General features: G+C 37.9%; 1 long non-coding RNA gene across 1 annotated transcript; it reads right to left on the minus strand.

The window, feature by feature from the left end:
- Positions 1 to 9124: 9124 nt before the first annotated feature.
- On the minus strand, positions 9125 to 16431 carry LOC105440325. The gene is made up of 3 exons (XR_004062569.1): positions 16271 to 16431; positions 10363 to 10460; positions 9125 to 9794 (listed from the first exon to the last, which is right to left on the minus strand). It is a non-coding gene; the product is annotated as an uncharacterized LOC105440325 (long non-coding RNA).
- Positions 16432 to 17995: the final 1564 nt, after the last annotated feature.

A 17995-nucleotide genomic window follows, 5' to 3' on the forward strand; every position in this document is an offset into this window, starting at 1 on the left:
ATATGGATCTATAACCTACAAAAATTCTCTTTCATCAGAGCACTTCATCTGCACCGTCTCATACTAGGCTAGCTTTCCTTTTGTCTTTTCCTTTTTTTTTAGCTATAGATTGAAATCGGTCATTAGTAAGACAGTTTTCAGGGTCTCCAATAATAATTGTTGTCATGTCAGTGGCGGATCCAGGGGCGATTCGGCCATGCACTCCTTTTCGGCGGCCTGAAAAGGGGAAAGAGAGCGACGGAAGAAAAAAATAGAAAAGAAGGTTAAGAGGAGACTTGAAGAGATGAAAATGAAAGAGAGGTATAAAGAGAGAGAGAGAGAGAGAGACAGAGACAGAAAGAGAGGTATAAAGAGAGAGTGAGAGAGAGACAGAGAGAGGGAGGGAGAGAGAGAGAGAGAGAGAAATTAAATTTAAAAAAAACAAAACATACCCTATATGTAACGGGTCAGCAACGTATTGGATGGGATAGATACCCCACTCCATCGCAAGCTATTCGTAATGCATACGTAAATGTATAAATCAATGGCGGATCGAGGGATAGGGGTCGAATAGGCCGCGGCCCCATTTTTTTTTATCGCGGCCTTAAAGAGGGAAAAAAGAAAATCAGAGGGCGACGGAAGATAGAGGAGGAAAAGGAGAGATAGAGAGAGAGAGTGTGTGAGAGAGAATGAGAGAGAGAGAGAGAGAAAGAGTGAAAGAGAGAGTGAGAGAGAGGGAGAGAGAGAGAGGGAGAGAGAGAGAGAAATATTATTCAATTGAAAAAACCAAAAAACATTATATACCTCACTTAAGTAATCCAGCCATCTGATTGGTCGAAATTGCATTCATAAACTTCAACTGTTCCTGTAAAATTCCCGGTAACCATGCATAAAACATTTAATATTTTTAATAACCATGGTTATTAAAAAAATAGGTCAGCCTCCATGGTTACCCCATAGGTTTACATGTTAAAAAATGGTTTGAGCGATCGAGGATACCGTATGTGTGCGAAGGATTGGTCGGTAATTTCAATACAATTGAATCTCGATCGATCTTACCGACAATTTTATCTTGCATTGTTGACATGAAGACGAAAATAAACTTCCAAAAACAAAAAAACAACATCTGCCGATAGATCTTGATCTAAGTTCGTGCCAATATGCATTGCAAAAGTAAAAGAAGGGTCCGTTTAATGGAGCTTTTGCGAAGCATTCATCACGCCGAAGCCGGTTTCAATCCATTTTAATGTATATATTGTACAAAACTGTCAAGCACGTGAACAGCGCGTGATGGACGAGTGGTGTAAGGCGTTGGTGTATGTTTCATCACTCATTGTACGCAAGGGTTCGACTCTCACCTTCGACAAAAAAAAAAATTATTTATTATTTTTTATTTTTTAGTCTATTTTTTTTCGGCATATAAAAGTATTAATGACTGCTTTAATATTCGAGAAATAGTTGTTTTTATACGCTCTCGGGAAGGTTACAATTGGGCTATTCCCCTCGGCACGCCTCGGGTAATAGCACAATTCTAACCTTCCCTTGAGCTTATAAAAACAACTATTTCTCTCAAAGCAGTCATTAATACTATATTCTATACCACGGATTGGATGGGATGGATACCCCACCCCATCGCAAACATATGAAAACCTTTATTCTATAAAATTGTCCTTAAGGGAGTGTGAGTGAGAAAGAGAAATGATTTCAAATGAGATAAACTATAAGGGGCAGTGCAAATTCCAAGGAATATGAGAGTTTAGAGGCGGGTCTGGGTCTCCGGCTGGGGCTCTGCATGCCCTTGCGAGCCGAAAAGGGGCCCTGAAGCATGCCATTGGACCCCATCAGTAATAATAGAAGTGATACCCAAAATTCACAAGACAACAGCCGCTACTGTCACAAGCATTATGATAGTTGGCATCTGCATTTATCTTGATTCTTTGATTTACCTCCATTTTCAATTTTAAAATTATGTATATGTATTTAAGTTTGTTTTTGTATTTCAGTTGTCACATTTTATGTAAATCAACTTTATTTTATATCATTATTGTTAATTGTAGATTTTGTATTTGATTTTCAATAAATGCAGAAACATCTGCTTAAAAATGCTTTGTTGTATAAAACTGTCGTTAGGAGAGAGTGTGTGTTATTATCGCTCAAGACGGCTTACTAAAGGTTTCGAATTGCTAAAACTCGAGAACGTCTGAGGGATTCGCCCCCAGGACCCCCTCCCCCTGACTGGGGCCCTTAATTAAGAAGTGCCCTTGGACCCCACTTCTAAGGCGCCTAAAAATGGAAAGGGGTTAAGAAAGAGCGACGGGTGAAAAGGGATAATAGAAAGAGAAGAGAAGAGAGAGGGAGGGGAAAAGTAGGGATAAACCGAGATAGATATAGAGACAGGGAGACAGAGAGAGGGGAGAGAGAAAGAGAGAGAGAGAGAGATGGGGAGAGAAAAGAGAGAGAACAGGAAATACAAATATTAAACCTAAATTTACACATTCAGATTTCTGTTGAGTTTGCTGGACATGGGCCTACAAAGACTTCGGAGGAAAATAGAACTGTTACAGTACGAAAAGCAGTATTTAATCTAATTTATACACAATAGTTTTTTTACGAGAGAAAGAGAGATGATTTCTAAAATGAAAAGATAAAGGCTATGTTAATTCTAAGGAGAAAAGAACAATTTCTATCACTTTTGACGGCCATCTTTAAGGTTCTACAATCACTTTTAAAAACTGAAGAACTTCGGGGCTCCCTAGCAAAGGCTCGATCTGCCCCGGTATGGACTCTAAGGCGGGCCCCTGGACCCCAAAACAACCTTTTGTTCTCTAAAATTGTTGTTAGGAGAGAGTGTGTGTTTCTATCGCTCAAGACGGGTATCTTGAATGTTCTGAATAGCTAAAACTTAAGAGCGTCCGTGGGCTCCGCCCCTGGACCCCCGGGCTTGCCTCTGCAAGCTGACGGGGCCCTAAAACAGGTCTGTGGACCTCATCCGTATAAGTGGTTCCCAAGAAAAAACCTTCCTTCTATCAACTTGTCTTTAAGAGAGCATATAAAACACCCTTTTCAGTTTTAATGAACAGTAAGTCTCAGAAATAGGTGTTTATTGTTTGCCGGAACTACTGGGTTTTTTTGGAAAAAAATAATGATGGGGAATAAACTTAAGTGCTAGTTACTTTGTTTAGTTGCATAATGAATTGAAGTATTCATCAGTGCACTCTTAAAAAAAGCTAGTAGGTGTCTTGAGACTATACGCATTGGTTCTAAATAGAAACATATTAAAAGCGGTTCTAAAGGGGTTTGGGCTCAACCCCCACCCCTCCCCTAAGTTATCTTTCTGGTGGCAAGAGGCCTCATCCGCCCCTATGAAAAGATAGCCGTATATGCCCATGGCCGAGCTGCTCTTCTTCTTCTTCCAATTGTTCTGTTAATCTTCAAAGGGCTATGCAGCCTATATATCGTAGATTTATAGAAAGGTTACCAGTTAGTGAAATTTTCTATGAATAAAACCATTACAAAAATGCGTTTTTGAGGGTTAATGATGGAAGAAGAAATATAATGCTCATTGACAATGCCACTGGCCGCTTCTCTGTCTTTTCTAATGTTTTCTATCTCCCTTTCTATTTCTTTCTCTTTCACTATCTTTTACTCCAACCCCTCCCCCTCTCTCTTCCTGTATGTATTTTATCGATCTCTAATAATCTTTCTTACCCCCCCCCCCCTTCTCTCTCTCTCATTCCTCCACTATTCCGTTTATTTCTGTCCCGGTATGATTGTGTCTCCCTCATTTCTGCCGCCCCCCCCCCCCGATCCCCGCCCCTCTCTCTCACTTTCTTTCCGTCTCTATCGATCTATCTCTATTTCTATTATTTCTTAGTCTCTCAGCATGCATCCCTAGTATAATTAATTATATATCTATATATATATATATATATATATATATATATATTACCATCCCTTCCTTCTTTTATCCATTTATTTTTGTATCCGACATCTCTCTCTCTCTCTCTCTCTAATCCCCTTAATCTTCTATTCATTTTTTCTCCTGGTATCAGTCTCTCACTATTTTGTTCTCTCTCTCTCTCTCACTAAATTCCTCAGTCTACTCCCCTTTCCTCTCAGTCTATTTCAATAATAGATTTTTCGTATCTCTCTGTATCACCCTATTACCGTTTCTCCTGCTCGTTCTCTCTCAACCCCCACCCCCTCTCCCCATCATTCATCCCCATTATCACTCATTGCTACATGCATGCAGGTATCTCTCTCTCTCTATTTGCACCCCCACACCCCCCCCCCTCTTCCTTCATCATCCTTCTTCGTATCTCTCAACATTGCTCCCCCCCCCCCGCTCTATCTCCTTTGTGATCCTCCTCTCCTTTCTCTCTCTCTTTCTCTCACCATTTATCTATCTTCTCATTCAGTCTCCCTCCAAAGTCATCTAGCTATCACCGTTTCCCATGCTCTGTCCAAGGCTGCTTTCTTTTCAATACCCACTTTATAAAAAAACTACCCTCTCACTCATGTTTTTAAGTTTTCTAAGCATCTCGCTTTTCTGCACCTCTTTTTTGTTGTCTCTCTTACTCACTATAAAATAGTGTATCTGTTTCTCTCACCCCCCCCCCCCTCTCTCTCTCTCCTAGATTTCACATCAGACAAAGAGATCAGAGATACAGAAGGTATAGTTAAATCTTCCTTTTTTATTCAACTTATAATCATGACTTCTTTTGAAACAAGTATAGGTATAAGTATATAATTCATTGTCCATATCAGGAAATTTGATTTCCGCTGGTTGGTACAAGTAATACAACATACACATAATGAAACAAAATACATACATAACATACACAAATAGTTATATCGTCATCCTTACAATCAATTCCATCAGAAAGGTTGATAACAAAATGAGCTCACATTATTTGTCATCATAATTATTATCATCAGTATCGTTATTGTCATCATTGATAGTAGTTACTTACCTACTTACTTAATACTGCATCGTATTACTTATCCAATATCATTTATCAATATATTACATTCAGTGCCATTGATATAGTGTGGCTAGATCATGTTGTGTTCAGACAATCCAGTACATTATTATTTTGTGGCATAATTGATTATTGATAATTTAGATACAGTATGAAATCTATGTATTGGCAATGTATGTGCACAAGTAGGAATTTTAGCAAAGATACAGGGGAGAGAAGATAAAGAGAGATAGAGAAGAGAGAGAGAGAGAGATGGAGAGAGAGAGAGAGAGAGATGGAGAGAGAGAGAGAGAGAGGGGGAGGGGGAGGGGGAAAGAGAAAGTAGGGGGATATAGAACAAGAGAACGAGTAAACAGAGAGAGAGGGAGAGATGACAAATCTGTACTATTGGACATTTACAAGGTTACTTCATGATGGTGTAACTCGTCTTGCTTTGGAGTTAAACAGATGGATAAACAATAGACTTAGGGACAAAGGATTGTCTGAAACATCCCAGAAACATGCCCATTGAGTTTGCGGTGCACACAGGTGTGTTCCTGATCAGTTTACACTCAGTGGATGCGAGCTTGGGTCCTGCATTATCTGTATCACTTTTAGAAGGACATTATTCTGGTACAGATCTTCGATTGATGGTAAATCCACTGCAGCTATGATGCATTTCACTACCTTTCTTGGACGTTCTAACATATTCCTGGTATCAGTCAGATTAGGTTGAAGCGTAATACACTTTGTATCAGGGACTTAAAGAACAATGCAATCAAAATAATACACATCAATTATGAAGTATAAAATATTGGTGCAGCAGATATAGATTGCTAACCTACATCTATCAAAAATAGTTACATGTATTCAACCACTTTGACATTTTGATGAAAGTACTTGTAGCCTTCATCATTTTTTCTGAGAATGTAGGAAAACATGTGCTAGAATTTATGGACAAAAACAAGCAACAATGTATATCTAACCAAATGACAAAGGAAATTATCATATTATTACATCTTCATTCAGTAATCACATTTGCATAGATTAACAATCCGTACATATATATATATAAATTATGTACATGTATATGAACTGAAAAAATACAAAAATTCCTGAGCTATATTATAATTCACTGAGGCCATAGGCTGAGGTTGAAATAAAACGGCAAGAGGGGAATACTGAATTAGGAGATGAATACATATAACATTAAAGAATGAAATGCATGCAATATTGGTTATAAAAAATTGTTGGTATTTGCGAACCTTTGGTGTCGGACCATCTTGATTACTTTCAGGTTGCCTTCGCGTCACAATGCAAACAATGGATAACGCTAAGAGAACTAGAAGAGATGTGCGCAATCTAATTCACTATTTGCACGCGTTCTATCATAAAAAATAAGGTTGTCATCTTGCAAAATTGTGCGAATGCATGTATAAAAACATTTTGATTGTCACATGACACTGTTTCAGCTAATAGGATAGTCACTAAAAAATACACAATCATCAAACTACAACTTTATCAAAATGTTGAAATATCTACAGCATTGCAAACTTCATTTCAGTTATTCATAATTAACTACCATAGAAAGACCTGTTTAGTACATCCTTTTGAATGAACAAATCTGGATAAACTCGCAGATCCGAGCGATTCACATTGTCTATTATGAAGATCCGAGCGGATTATAAAAATGACATCACTTAATCAGAAGAGAACAGTGATCAAAAGGCAAGGTAACAGAATGCTCATGAGAGTACTATTTATGTTTGTATCTGATAAGCCAATCAGGAATGCAAACTTACTAAAATATAAAACTTATTTACAAGGCAAGTTTGGCAAACATATACAAGTTCAAAATATACATGTATGATACCATCGCATAATCATAATGGAATAATGCGAAGAAAAGCCTGGAATATATATCACCAACATTATTGAAATGCAGAACTGGATACAATTAGAATAAACATGTATGGTATGGTTTTAGCAGCATATTTACATATACACTGGAATGATATAGAAAAACTTGGTAAATATTTCCTCAATTAGATTTATTATATAGTACTGGTGGATGTAGCCTACATGTAGTTATAACTTGTATAAACAGTTATCCATGGCAAATCAAATATTACACTGATAACTCAGGCATGTTACATTAACAAAAGAGACAAGTATCTTAATAGTATAGCAGCGTATTTACATGTACAGTGGTATGACAATAAAAAAATCCAGGAAAATATTTCCTCAACTGAATTTATCATAATGCTGGTGAATGTAGCTAAACATGTACAAACAATAATCCATTTCAAATTAAATATTACACTGATAACTCAGGCATGTTTCATTGAAAAAAGAGACAAGTATCTTAATATAGTATAGCAGCATATTTAAATATACACTGGAGTGATGTAAATAGAATGCAGGAAACTATCTCTTCAACTGGATTTATTGTTAAGTTCTGGTGAATGTAGATAAACATATACAAACAATGATCTATGTGAAATTAAATATTACACTGATAACTCAGGCATGGTACGTTGACAAAGAGATATGTATCTTACAATTATAGCAGCATATTAACATATACACTGGAGTGATGTAAAGAAAGTCCTGGAAATATATTTCCTTAAATGAATTTTAGAATCTAGAAGTGGATGTATTTCTAAATTTAAAACAACAATCAATGTCGGATAAAATGTTACACTGATTACTCTGGCCTATGACATTCCACCCTTACCAGACAAAGCTAGTTCTCAAGTATACCAAGTTCTATCAAGTTTGCTGACATGATAACTAGAGCAATATAGCTCTTAACATCCGAGTCATTTCTGGTAATTAATTCACAAGTTCATTCAGATTCTACTTAATTATATTTGTTTTGAACATGTGTGCAATGGCATTGACAAATACAGTGAAATTTTAATAAGGCAATTTGAAATATTATATACATAACCTCATAACTCACTTTGGGAAAGTTGAGTTTTATTTCATACATTGCATACAAATCACCAAAAACAAATTGGTTAAACATCCTTGACAATTAAGGCATTAATCTACATTTGCCACTCTCCACCCAGGTACACATCAGCACACGATATGCCAAAGTGCTACATATTCAGCCGCCTAGGACCATTGTAATAATGTTTGAGTGTCATATGGTATAATGGCATGTGTACTATATCAGAAGCCATTGCTATTATCATTATAACAACTAGTTGTTGTCACCTTCTATACATGATCATAGCCAAGTCAAAAATGATTCCTATTTGGAGTATTTTCAAAACGTTTTCCACACAACATGGTCCCTTTCTGCAAAAAGTTTAATCTCAACCTCTTTTCCCCCAAAACGGTCAGTGTGGAGCCCTGTATCATTATATACACAAAGTCAAGATGAAGTGTTGCCACTGGGAAACTGTCTTACTCTACCGATATCATAGCAACTAGACCTCATACTTTGATTGCTTCTCTGGCATTTCAGGATCATCCTGTGGAGCTCTTGACTGAGTAGAAGGAACTTGCCTCTTGCAGGGCCTGCTCCGACTGCAGCTTCCCTCTCTGTGTGTCTGAGAGTATTGACATAGAGTATCTGATGTACTGCCAACATGCTGTTGAGAGTGGTCTGATGAAGGTAATGTCCATCTTGGGTAGTGTACATCACCCATGGGTTGCTGTTGAGGGTGGTCTGATAAAGGTAATGTCCATCTTGGGTAGTGTACATCACCCATGGGTTGCTGTTGAGGGTGGTCTGATAAAGGTAATGTTCTTCTTGGATAGTGTACATCACCCATGGGTTGATGTTGAGGGTGGTCTGATGAAGGTAATGTCCTTCTTGGAGAGTGTACATCACCCATGGGTTGCTGTTGAGGGTGGTCTGATGGTGGTAATGTTCTTCTTGGATAGTGTACATCACCCATGGGTTGCTGTTGAAGGTGGTATGATGGTGGTAATGTCCTTCTTGGAGAGTGTACATCACCCATGGGTTGCTGTTGAGGGTGGTCTGATGAAGGTAATGTTCTTCTTGGATAGTGTACATCAAACATGGGTTGCTGTTGAGAGTGGTCTGATGGTGGTAATGCCCTTCTTTGAGAGTGTACATCACCCATGGGTTGCTGTTGAGGGTGGTCTGATGAAGGTAATGTCCTTCTTTGAGAGTGTACATCACCCATGGATTGCTGTTGAGGTTGATCTGATGGTGGTAATGTCCTTCTTGGATAGTATACATCACCCATGGGTTGCTGTTGAGGGTGGTCTCTACCACTACTGCTTGTACTTTGGATTGGGAACAAAAAGTTGGTGGAATGTGATACCTGACTGGAAAAAGCTGGTCTACTTGTTCTTTCCCATGCAATTGGTGGATAATGGGAAGCTGAATGGAATCCTGTAGTGGATTGATTTTTACTAGGCGGAGGTCGGCTAGATCCTGACCGCTCTACAATCATTGGTTGATATGGTGCATCTGAAATGTGCCGTCTCGACATGGCAGGTTGATGATATCCAGAGACTGGAGGGTTACACGAAAGAGCAGAGCTGGATGGAGTGGCATGGGAGGATCGAGTGTAGGGATCCTGACTTGACCAAGGCATGACGGTATGTGTAGCACCTGTGCTCTCATGAACTGACGGTTGATACTGTTTTGGTGAAAGGTACCCTGCAAACATGGTAGGTTCATCATGTCTTGAGACTGGAGGGTTAGGAGATTGAGCAGAACTTGACATAGTGGGATGGTAGGTAGGATTGTAAGAAGCCTCTCTAAACCCAGGACTGCAATAATAACCACTGAATGGCTCAATTGGAGCAGGGGTGTGGTACGCAGCAGACATGCCTGATAGAAGATTGGAAAAATGGCGAAGTGACCTGAAATAAGGTTGATAAAGACAGTAATGAATGATGGTAAACAGAGTAACGTTTGAGTTGGCCAAGTCGGCTGAGCTATAAAGGAAACATATTTTTTCTTACTATTTGTTTGCAAGATGAGAAATAAAAAATCAACTATTATTGGTCTTATTGAAAGTACTAGTCTCAAGAAACATTTTGATCAGTGACTGAAGAAGAAAAAATAAATAAAAGAGACTTCAGCCCCCCTTCCCCCCCCCCCTCAAAAAAACAACAACAACATATGTATACAGTATATATAATGAACACAAAAATCAACAAAATTTAGGTTGACTGATTTCAATTTACAGTTGGAAATTTGTTCAATAAAGCTGTTTCTAAATATTCAGTACTGTAAGACATCTTCTTCTTTCTTTTTAAAGGTAAACAGTATCACTTTATCACATGCTCCCTGAAGAAGTATCAGCAATGCAGCTTTTCTTAGTATTCTACTAGAGGCTCTTAATTATTTATATATCGCACTATTCATGAAAAGTCTACATGCTGTTACCTGAATCTTAATTTTGTTTATCACATATACTGTACTGACCTTTGCAAACATGTGAGGGTGTCAAGAAATGAGTTCAAGTCATCTTGAGCATCTCCATTGAACCTGAAGTTTCCCTTCCTGATCTGAGGAAAACAACCCTGTAAAACGTAATAGCAAAATTGCTTGTAAACCTTGTATCAGTTTCAAGTAAGTGGATCTATTTCATTCTGGCATGTTATATTTTCTTGGGGAATACACACTCAACAGGTGAAGTTAATGAACATCCCTTAAACAGAATGTATGGAGAATTAAAAAAAGCTAAGAGTACCCGGTAAGACAAATTATGCACAAGAGATTTACATTAGTACTGGTAGTAGTATCCACTATATCAGTAGTAGTGGAATATGGTATCGGCAACAAGTAAATCCAAATCAACTACCCGTTAGACAAATCTTTCCACTTTTTCATACTATTAGGGGATACTTGGTACTTGGTTGGGTAATCCCTTTGGCAGCTCACTCAGGAAGCTATACTGGGATGGTAGGTGAGGCAAGTGACTACAAGGAGTGTCATGAATTGCTGGAATGGTGTGTGGACAAAGCACTTGTCAATTTACAGTAAAATATGCTAAGTCCAGTGCAAGTAAAAACCAAGCTAGTAAGCTTATATGATGTGAGAACCAACGGGGGGCTGCATCATTCTGATGGAGGGTAGAGCAGCCTCCTTGAAGTTGGTTATTCCTGTTGCATTGACTGCTGAGCCTGGCAGATGGTTCCAGATCCTTATTGCTCTTGGGTAGTATGAGAACTTGAAGGAGTCGATAGTTGCAACAGGAATTACATACTTCAGGTTGTGGTCATGTCTTCCGAAGTATGTAGCAGGGATAACAATAGTTGGTGCAGGTATGGGGACAAGTCGGTGATGGATCTTGTAGAGAAGGGTGCATTGGTCGAGGATTCGACGTGTGTGAAGCGTGTCCCACCCTAGAGCTGCCACAAGAGCTGATGGTGATGTGGTGTATCTGTAGTCACGGTACACAAAGCGAGCCGCTGTTCTTTGTACTTGCTCTAGCATTTTTGTGACCGTGACGCTGTGTGGGTTCCAAGCCTCCGAGGCATACTCCAATTGGGGGCGCACTAAGGCTGTGTAGGCCCTGGACTTTACATCCCTGGTACAGGGTGAGAGAGTCCTGCGAAGAAGACCTAGAGTACGGCTTGCTTTATGCCGGATGGTTTGGCAGTGCTTGTTCCAACGGAGATCAGCAGCAACCGTTACTCCAAGGTACTTGTACTCTTTCACTCTCGGAATCAGTCCATTTGACAGGTGGTATTCTCGGATGCTGGGAGTACGCTTCCGTGTGATGGTGAGGATAGCGCACTTTTTCACGTTGAAGTCCATCATCCAGTTTGAAGACCACCTGGACAGCTGTTGGAGATCGTCCTTTAGGATTTGATGGTCCTCAGGGCATCGAATCTCACGATAGAGGGTGCTGTCATCTGCGAAGAGACGCATTGTGGACTGGATGTTGTCTTGGATATCGTTGATATACAACAGAGCAGAAGAGCATTATGTTTAAGATTCAACCCTAAAATGGCTTGGGTTGGTGGAAGCTGTCTACTTTCTTGTAAGTAATGTGTTTGAGAATAATTTATTTCCAAGATCTGTCCTGACTTAATAGCCTAGAATCTTGTTGCGTCTTATTTTTTTGTAAGCAAGGTAGCCCAGCTTGCGAAGGAAACCTGAACATGCGCACTCGGGAAGGAAACCTGCGCATGCGCACATGGTAACCGTTAGGCCAAATAAAAAAAACAACATGTTTAGCGTACTGTTTTTTTGAAAAATAAGAAACAGGAGGCCCTTTTTTTTTTCTTTCAAAATGGCCGCTCAAAATGGCCACTCGGTACATTTTCCCTGACAGTCAGGCTATTTTTCAAGATGGCCGCCGACAATTTTTAATGATATTTTTTAATCAGAAATAGATCCATTTTAGCAGTGCTTTTCATGTTTTGTTTTGTTTTTTGTTTTTAATTAAAAAAAAAAAAAATAGGAGGCGACCACCAAAAGGAAACGGGCGGGGACGCTAAACATGTATATTTTTCGTAATGGCCTTAGGGTTAGTGATAGGGTTATAATAATCATGCAAACCCACCTTTCATCAACCCATCGTTAGCTCAATTGGTAGGGACAGGGTCATAAAACATAGGAGTTGTGGGTTCGAATCTCAGTTTTTATTCAGTTTTATTTATTGCCTTTATAAATAGTGAGTCAAAGCAATAAATAAGAAGAGCACTGAGCTTCTCATCCGAAAACTGCCATTCCAGCGTCTAGTGCGTGAGATTGCACAGGACTTCAAGACAGAGCTACTTGTATAATTGTTTGTGATCTCTTTCCAAGCTTTCGTAGCTTGTTATTGACAAGATTGACAAGATGTACGAAAATGAGTTCATACTGGAATCTCGGCTCGCTTGGTTACCCCAAAATAAGACGCTACCTGGTTGTCTGACATAGCAACTAGGCATGCAGTCAGGTGATAGATTGCTTTATCGTACCTATTATGTGATGCAAATGTTTTGTACTCGTGCACTATGCGTCTGGATTAACATGCCAGAAGAAACGATAAAAGGGCGCCTGGTGTATTGGCACGAGGCAGATAGACTAGGGCCTGTAGAGATGAGATGTACCAGTAGGGAGTGGCAAGATTGCCAATAGATTCTATTTTGTTTGATATTTTGCTTGGACATTAATAAAGCAGGATTTCAAACTGTATACACTTGAGCCTGCGTTCTTATTTTCTGGTTTCACTACAAGTACTTGAGCCAATATTAGTTTAACCCCTAATCAGGCAGGGGGCCATAATGCCGCCCCCTCCCCCCCCCCCCCTCCCCCCCCCCCCCCCCCCCCCCGAGTTTTTGCCCTGCGTCTTTACCACTTGAACTTCTTTATTTTTTCTTTCAAGTCTCCCGCACATTTTGATTCCAAATTTGTGCAATCCGGACCTACAGTAGGGGTGTCAAATGACAATTATTGATCACATGTCAATCAAAATGTGCATTTTCTCTATTTGCTAGTGTGTTAGCCTATTGAAGTATCGATGATCATTTCAAAATCAGTTGATCTTTGTCGTTGTTAAGAAGGTTTACACTCCTATTCCACCTATCTTGGGTTCATTCAACAAAAGAAAACATAGAATATGATAAACAAGATAAGAAATAGTTGGTGCTATATCTTACACAAGAAATAGTATATTGTCTTTTTCATCCTTTATTATTGGCCAATTTCCATATTCATGACAACTGAACTACTGTAATGTATTTTACTTAACTTCTGTTTTAAACAAACCATGTAGTTCATCAGTTGGAGTTTTTAAATATATAAAGCAACTAATTTTTCAACCATTTTACACTGTAAAACTGCAAAGTAGGTGTGTTTAGAAAAATTTGGAAAAAATTTGCATATTACATAAGAAATAAATAAATTTATAAGAAATGAAATTGAAAAACTATTGTTGTCTTGTTGTTCATTATACTTTATTCAATATGTGTACGAACTTTCATCTTCATAGAGCCAACCATAGCCGATATCTTAGGGGTGTCATAATCCCCCCCCCCCGTATTAGAAACCCTCGAAATACCCCGGGCTCATTAGGGTTAAAGTGTTTATATATCAATACATTTATGTGATTTTCACAACTTCATAGCCCTGTAACCTTTGACTTTTCACATCTCACCCCAAAATCTAATCCCTTGATCCTTGGCCGATTCTTTGCTGAATGTGTCCTTTTCTGTCCATGTGCTTACATACCACATAGATGAGGGGGAGGGGTGTATGTGGAGGGGGTTCCCACGGAAGGCACTATTTTAATTAGATTTACTTAAATTGTGATTTAGCGCAATAAACAAAATAGGAATTGAACGTTACCTTTTTAAATAATTAAACAAAATAGGATTGACAGGAGGAGCATCCTTCAAAATGAAGGGCACTAACAAAAAAAAAGGACAAGGTGGACTGGGTAACCGGGTCCTGCCCGAGAGCCTCGGGTCCAGGGTCAAAACATTAGGTACATGTTTCCCGAAATTGGATGGCGATGAAAAATAAGCCCCTTAAAATTTATGTTTGTCAGCAATGAAATAAATCGACACAAGAGTACCTTAGCACAGATTGGTATATTATTCCATTTGATATTATGTTCATAATATATGTGTTTGGCAATGTTAAGTACTAATATGATGCCTCTAAATGTTGAAATCTGATGTAAAATTAGAATTAGAATATGCAAGCCACCATTCTGATTTATTCAGGATGAAAGAATCATGCTAAAAAACAATGTTGGAATTACAAAAAAGGCTTTCTGAAAATTCTTTTTCTAATCAAATACATTTTTAAAGACTATTTGTTTTCTTCTTATTCTAAACACTGCATGCTTCTTTGAATAGCTGATGTAATCATAACAAGTTCCATTATTTATCACTGTTGCTAGGCAAGTTTGGATTAGTCATGAAAGGAACACTAGTACACAGCATTAGCTGTAATCAGAGCTGCCAACCTCCAGAACAGAAAATCAGTAATTTTAGGAATAAATCAATAATTCCCTATGCTGCGCTATTAATCTTAAAAAATGGCACTACAACACTACATGGCCGCCAAGAACGAAAATAAAATGCTGTAAAACTAATACCTAGCCTTTTTGGGGGGTGATTTTAGTCACACAATATTGCTAAACATTCAATTTTTAAGTCATCACAACACATCTCACGGAGATGGCGCTGCTCACATTTTTGTTTGTTTTTTTGTGTGTGGTCGTGTTTGCCGTAATTTTAGACAACATTCCATACTTTCGTAATGATTGTTAGTTTCTGTACCAATAAAGGGAAATCCGTACTAGTTGGTAGCTCTGTGTAATATGTGCCAAAACAAACCGTAACAAATATACCGGATCGTACTAAGATATCTTTCAAAATTATGAAAACACATCGGAAAAGACAACTACTCCAAATGATTGTAAGCAGATAGTCTTCCATGAAATGCCACAGAAATAGTTATATTCAAGGAGTTACTGGGTACATTTTTAATGAAATGCTCATCTATTGCTTAATAGTGCTAATCACTAAGCTCGAATCCATTGCTTTACTGATTTTTACCGCAGAGGGCAGTAGAGTGGATTCTCGCATAGTGATCAATATGAACAGGACATGTGTAAGAACCTCGCACCAAGCCCATACCGATACTAAATCTATCAATTAACTCCTGAAATATCACTATTTCTGTGACATTTCTTGGACACCTTTTGAATTCATGTACCTGCATGTTTACACTAATTTTGAGAGGTTGTCTTCATCATTATGCTTTCACATTTTTGGAAGATATCTCGGTACGATCACGTTTTTATTTAGGTTTGCAACAGCAATGAGTATCAAAACTTATTGTGATTACTAAGCAAAGATATAAGGTTTTAAAAGAAACTCAAGGTATTTAGACTAAAAGACGTAAAAGCACTACACAATGCCAAACATGGATGAAAATAGCTTCATATGAGATATATTCGGATATGAGCCTACCGGTAGGTATTCATGCTATGTATATTCAAAGGTATTTGGTTGCTAAAATGAAATTTCAGCATAGTAATGGGAACATTTAGATCTAACAACAGAAGTAGATCTAGCAATCGTTTTCTGTTGTATCATTTTCACGTTAAAAAAAATGTATATACATATGCAGCATATAACTATTATCGCTGTTTCTCTCTTTAAATGACCCTCCATGACATTAACATAAGGACACACATACCTGTACAGTTTGCTTTTATTCCATATTTCATGACTGTTCCAATATACCAAGTAAATGGCATTTAAAAAAGGGTGTTTGGAGAAGAAAAAAACATACATGTAACATATAACTATTACTGCTGTCTGCTCTTTCTTACATGCAATGACACTTTCCATAACAATTTACATTAGTACATGAATAGTACCTGTATGGATGAGGCCTTTGCTTTCAATGCAGAGTAAAAAATCCTATATCTGTTTGCATTGATACGTCCTACTCCTAACAACACTGAAATAAATAATACCCAGAAATCTGCATTTGTTATTACTATACTCGTTTTCCCAAATAGACTAGTGTTATAAAACCGTTAGGAAAATGCAGAATTTGATTTTGATTTCCAATCATCAATATCTTGATAATCTAACAAGCGATCGGCTTGAAAAAGTCATAGGGTTCCTGACTGACCTAAAGGTTTATAATTATAATTGCAGCATGCGCTAATCTGGGAATTTGTTTCAGAATCTGAGACAAAGTTACCCAATCCCTTTAACATAGTGAAGTTATTCATAACTCTGGTTTCATGTCACAAGAAAGCTAAGTCAAAAGGATGTGGTTATTGTACAGTTTTGGTAAATTCAAGCCTTTATCGAAATTAGAAACGGTTGGATATTGATTAGTGATCAAAATAATATTAATCTAATACACAATGGAATTTCAACTATATATGCTCTTCTATAGTTTGCTTTCATTCCATATTTCATGACTATTTAGACATTTTGGGTAAATGGATTATAATTTTAAAAAAGGTATTTGGAATTTTAAAAAGACATGTATACATAGACATCATATCATCAATACTACTCTTTCTTTTTTCAATGACCCTTTCCATGACATTCACATTAGGACAAACATACCTGAATGGATGGTGCCTTTGCTTTCAATGCAGAGTAGAACTCCTCAGTGAATGCCTCTCCAGCGAGTGTCAGGTCAGTCAGGTTTGGCATAGAACACAGTGCTTCTGCTAGGTGAGGTGATGAGGCTGGTGTGGGACACTGGGGATCTTGAAGCCAGAGAGTCTGGACCTGCATTGTTTGGCAAAGCAGTTAAGCAGCAAATCTATACATGCATTTGTTTTATTTACAAGTACTAATTTCTCATTGCATTCTCATAACTATCACCTAGGATATATATAACACAGCTGTATTCATATTTACATTCTTAACCTTAAGATAACTAAATAGATTTTTTTTAAAAATCAATTCTTGTATATTTAAACATTCAAGTTTCCTTCAGTAGGATGATTAAGTTATTTATTCTTTCATAAATATCCTATATCTGTTTGCATTGATACATCCTACTCCTAACACTGAAATAAATAATACCCAGAAATCTGCATTCGTTATTAAAGGCATCGTTTAACAACGTTAAATCTTAGATGAATGGCCCTACGTGTCATCAGTGTCTGTGATATGGTGTAATATAAAGCCCTAAAAAAATTGCGCTTCCAAATGATCATGAAGTGCCTCAAAAAGTAACTAGATGGAATTTCGACTGCGCGCAGTCGAAAATGATGCCTCCGCCATAGAGCAATTTAAACAAGTTTGGAGTTTAAATCTCCAGTGGTTCTTGAGATATCATGATAACAATCTCAATGTATGGAATTTCATAAGTTGACCTCTGTGACCCTTGGCCTTTGACCTACGTGCTCCAAAATCTAATCAGATTGTCTTCCTATGGTGATACACACTATCATTAAGTTTGAAGTTTAAATCTCCAGTGGTTCTTGAGATATTATGATATGGTGATACATACTATCATTAAGTTTGAAGTGAAAATTCTCCAGTGGTTCTTGAGATATCGCGATAACGATCTCAATGTATGGAATTTCATAAGTTGACCTCTGTGACCCTTGACCTTTGACCTACGTGCT

This window comes from Strongylocentrotus purpuratus, unplaced genomic scaffold, assembly GCF_000002235.5.
Source record: "Strongylocentrotus purpuratus isolate Spur 01 unplaced genomic scaffold, Spur_5.0 spur5_scaffold_1, whole genome shotgun sequence".
Classification (NCBI taxonomy): Eukaryota; Metazoa; Echinodermata; class Echinoidea; order Camarodonta; family Strongylocentrotidae; genus Strongylocentrotus; species Strongylocentrotus purpuratus.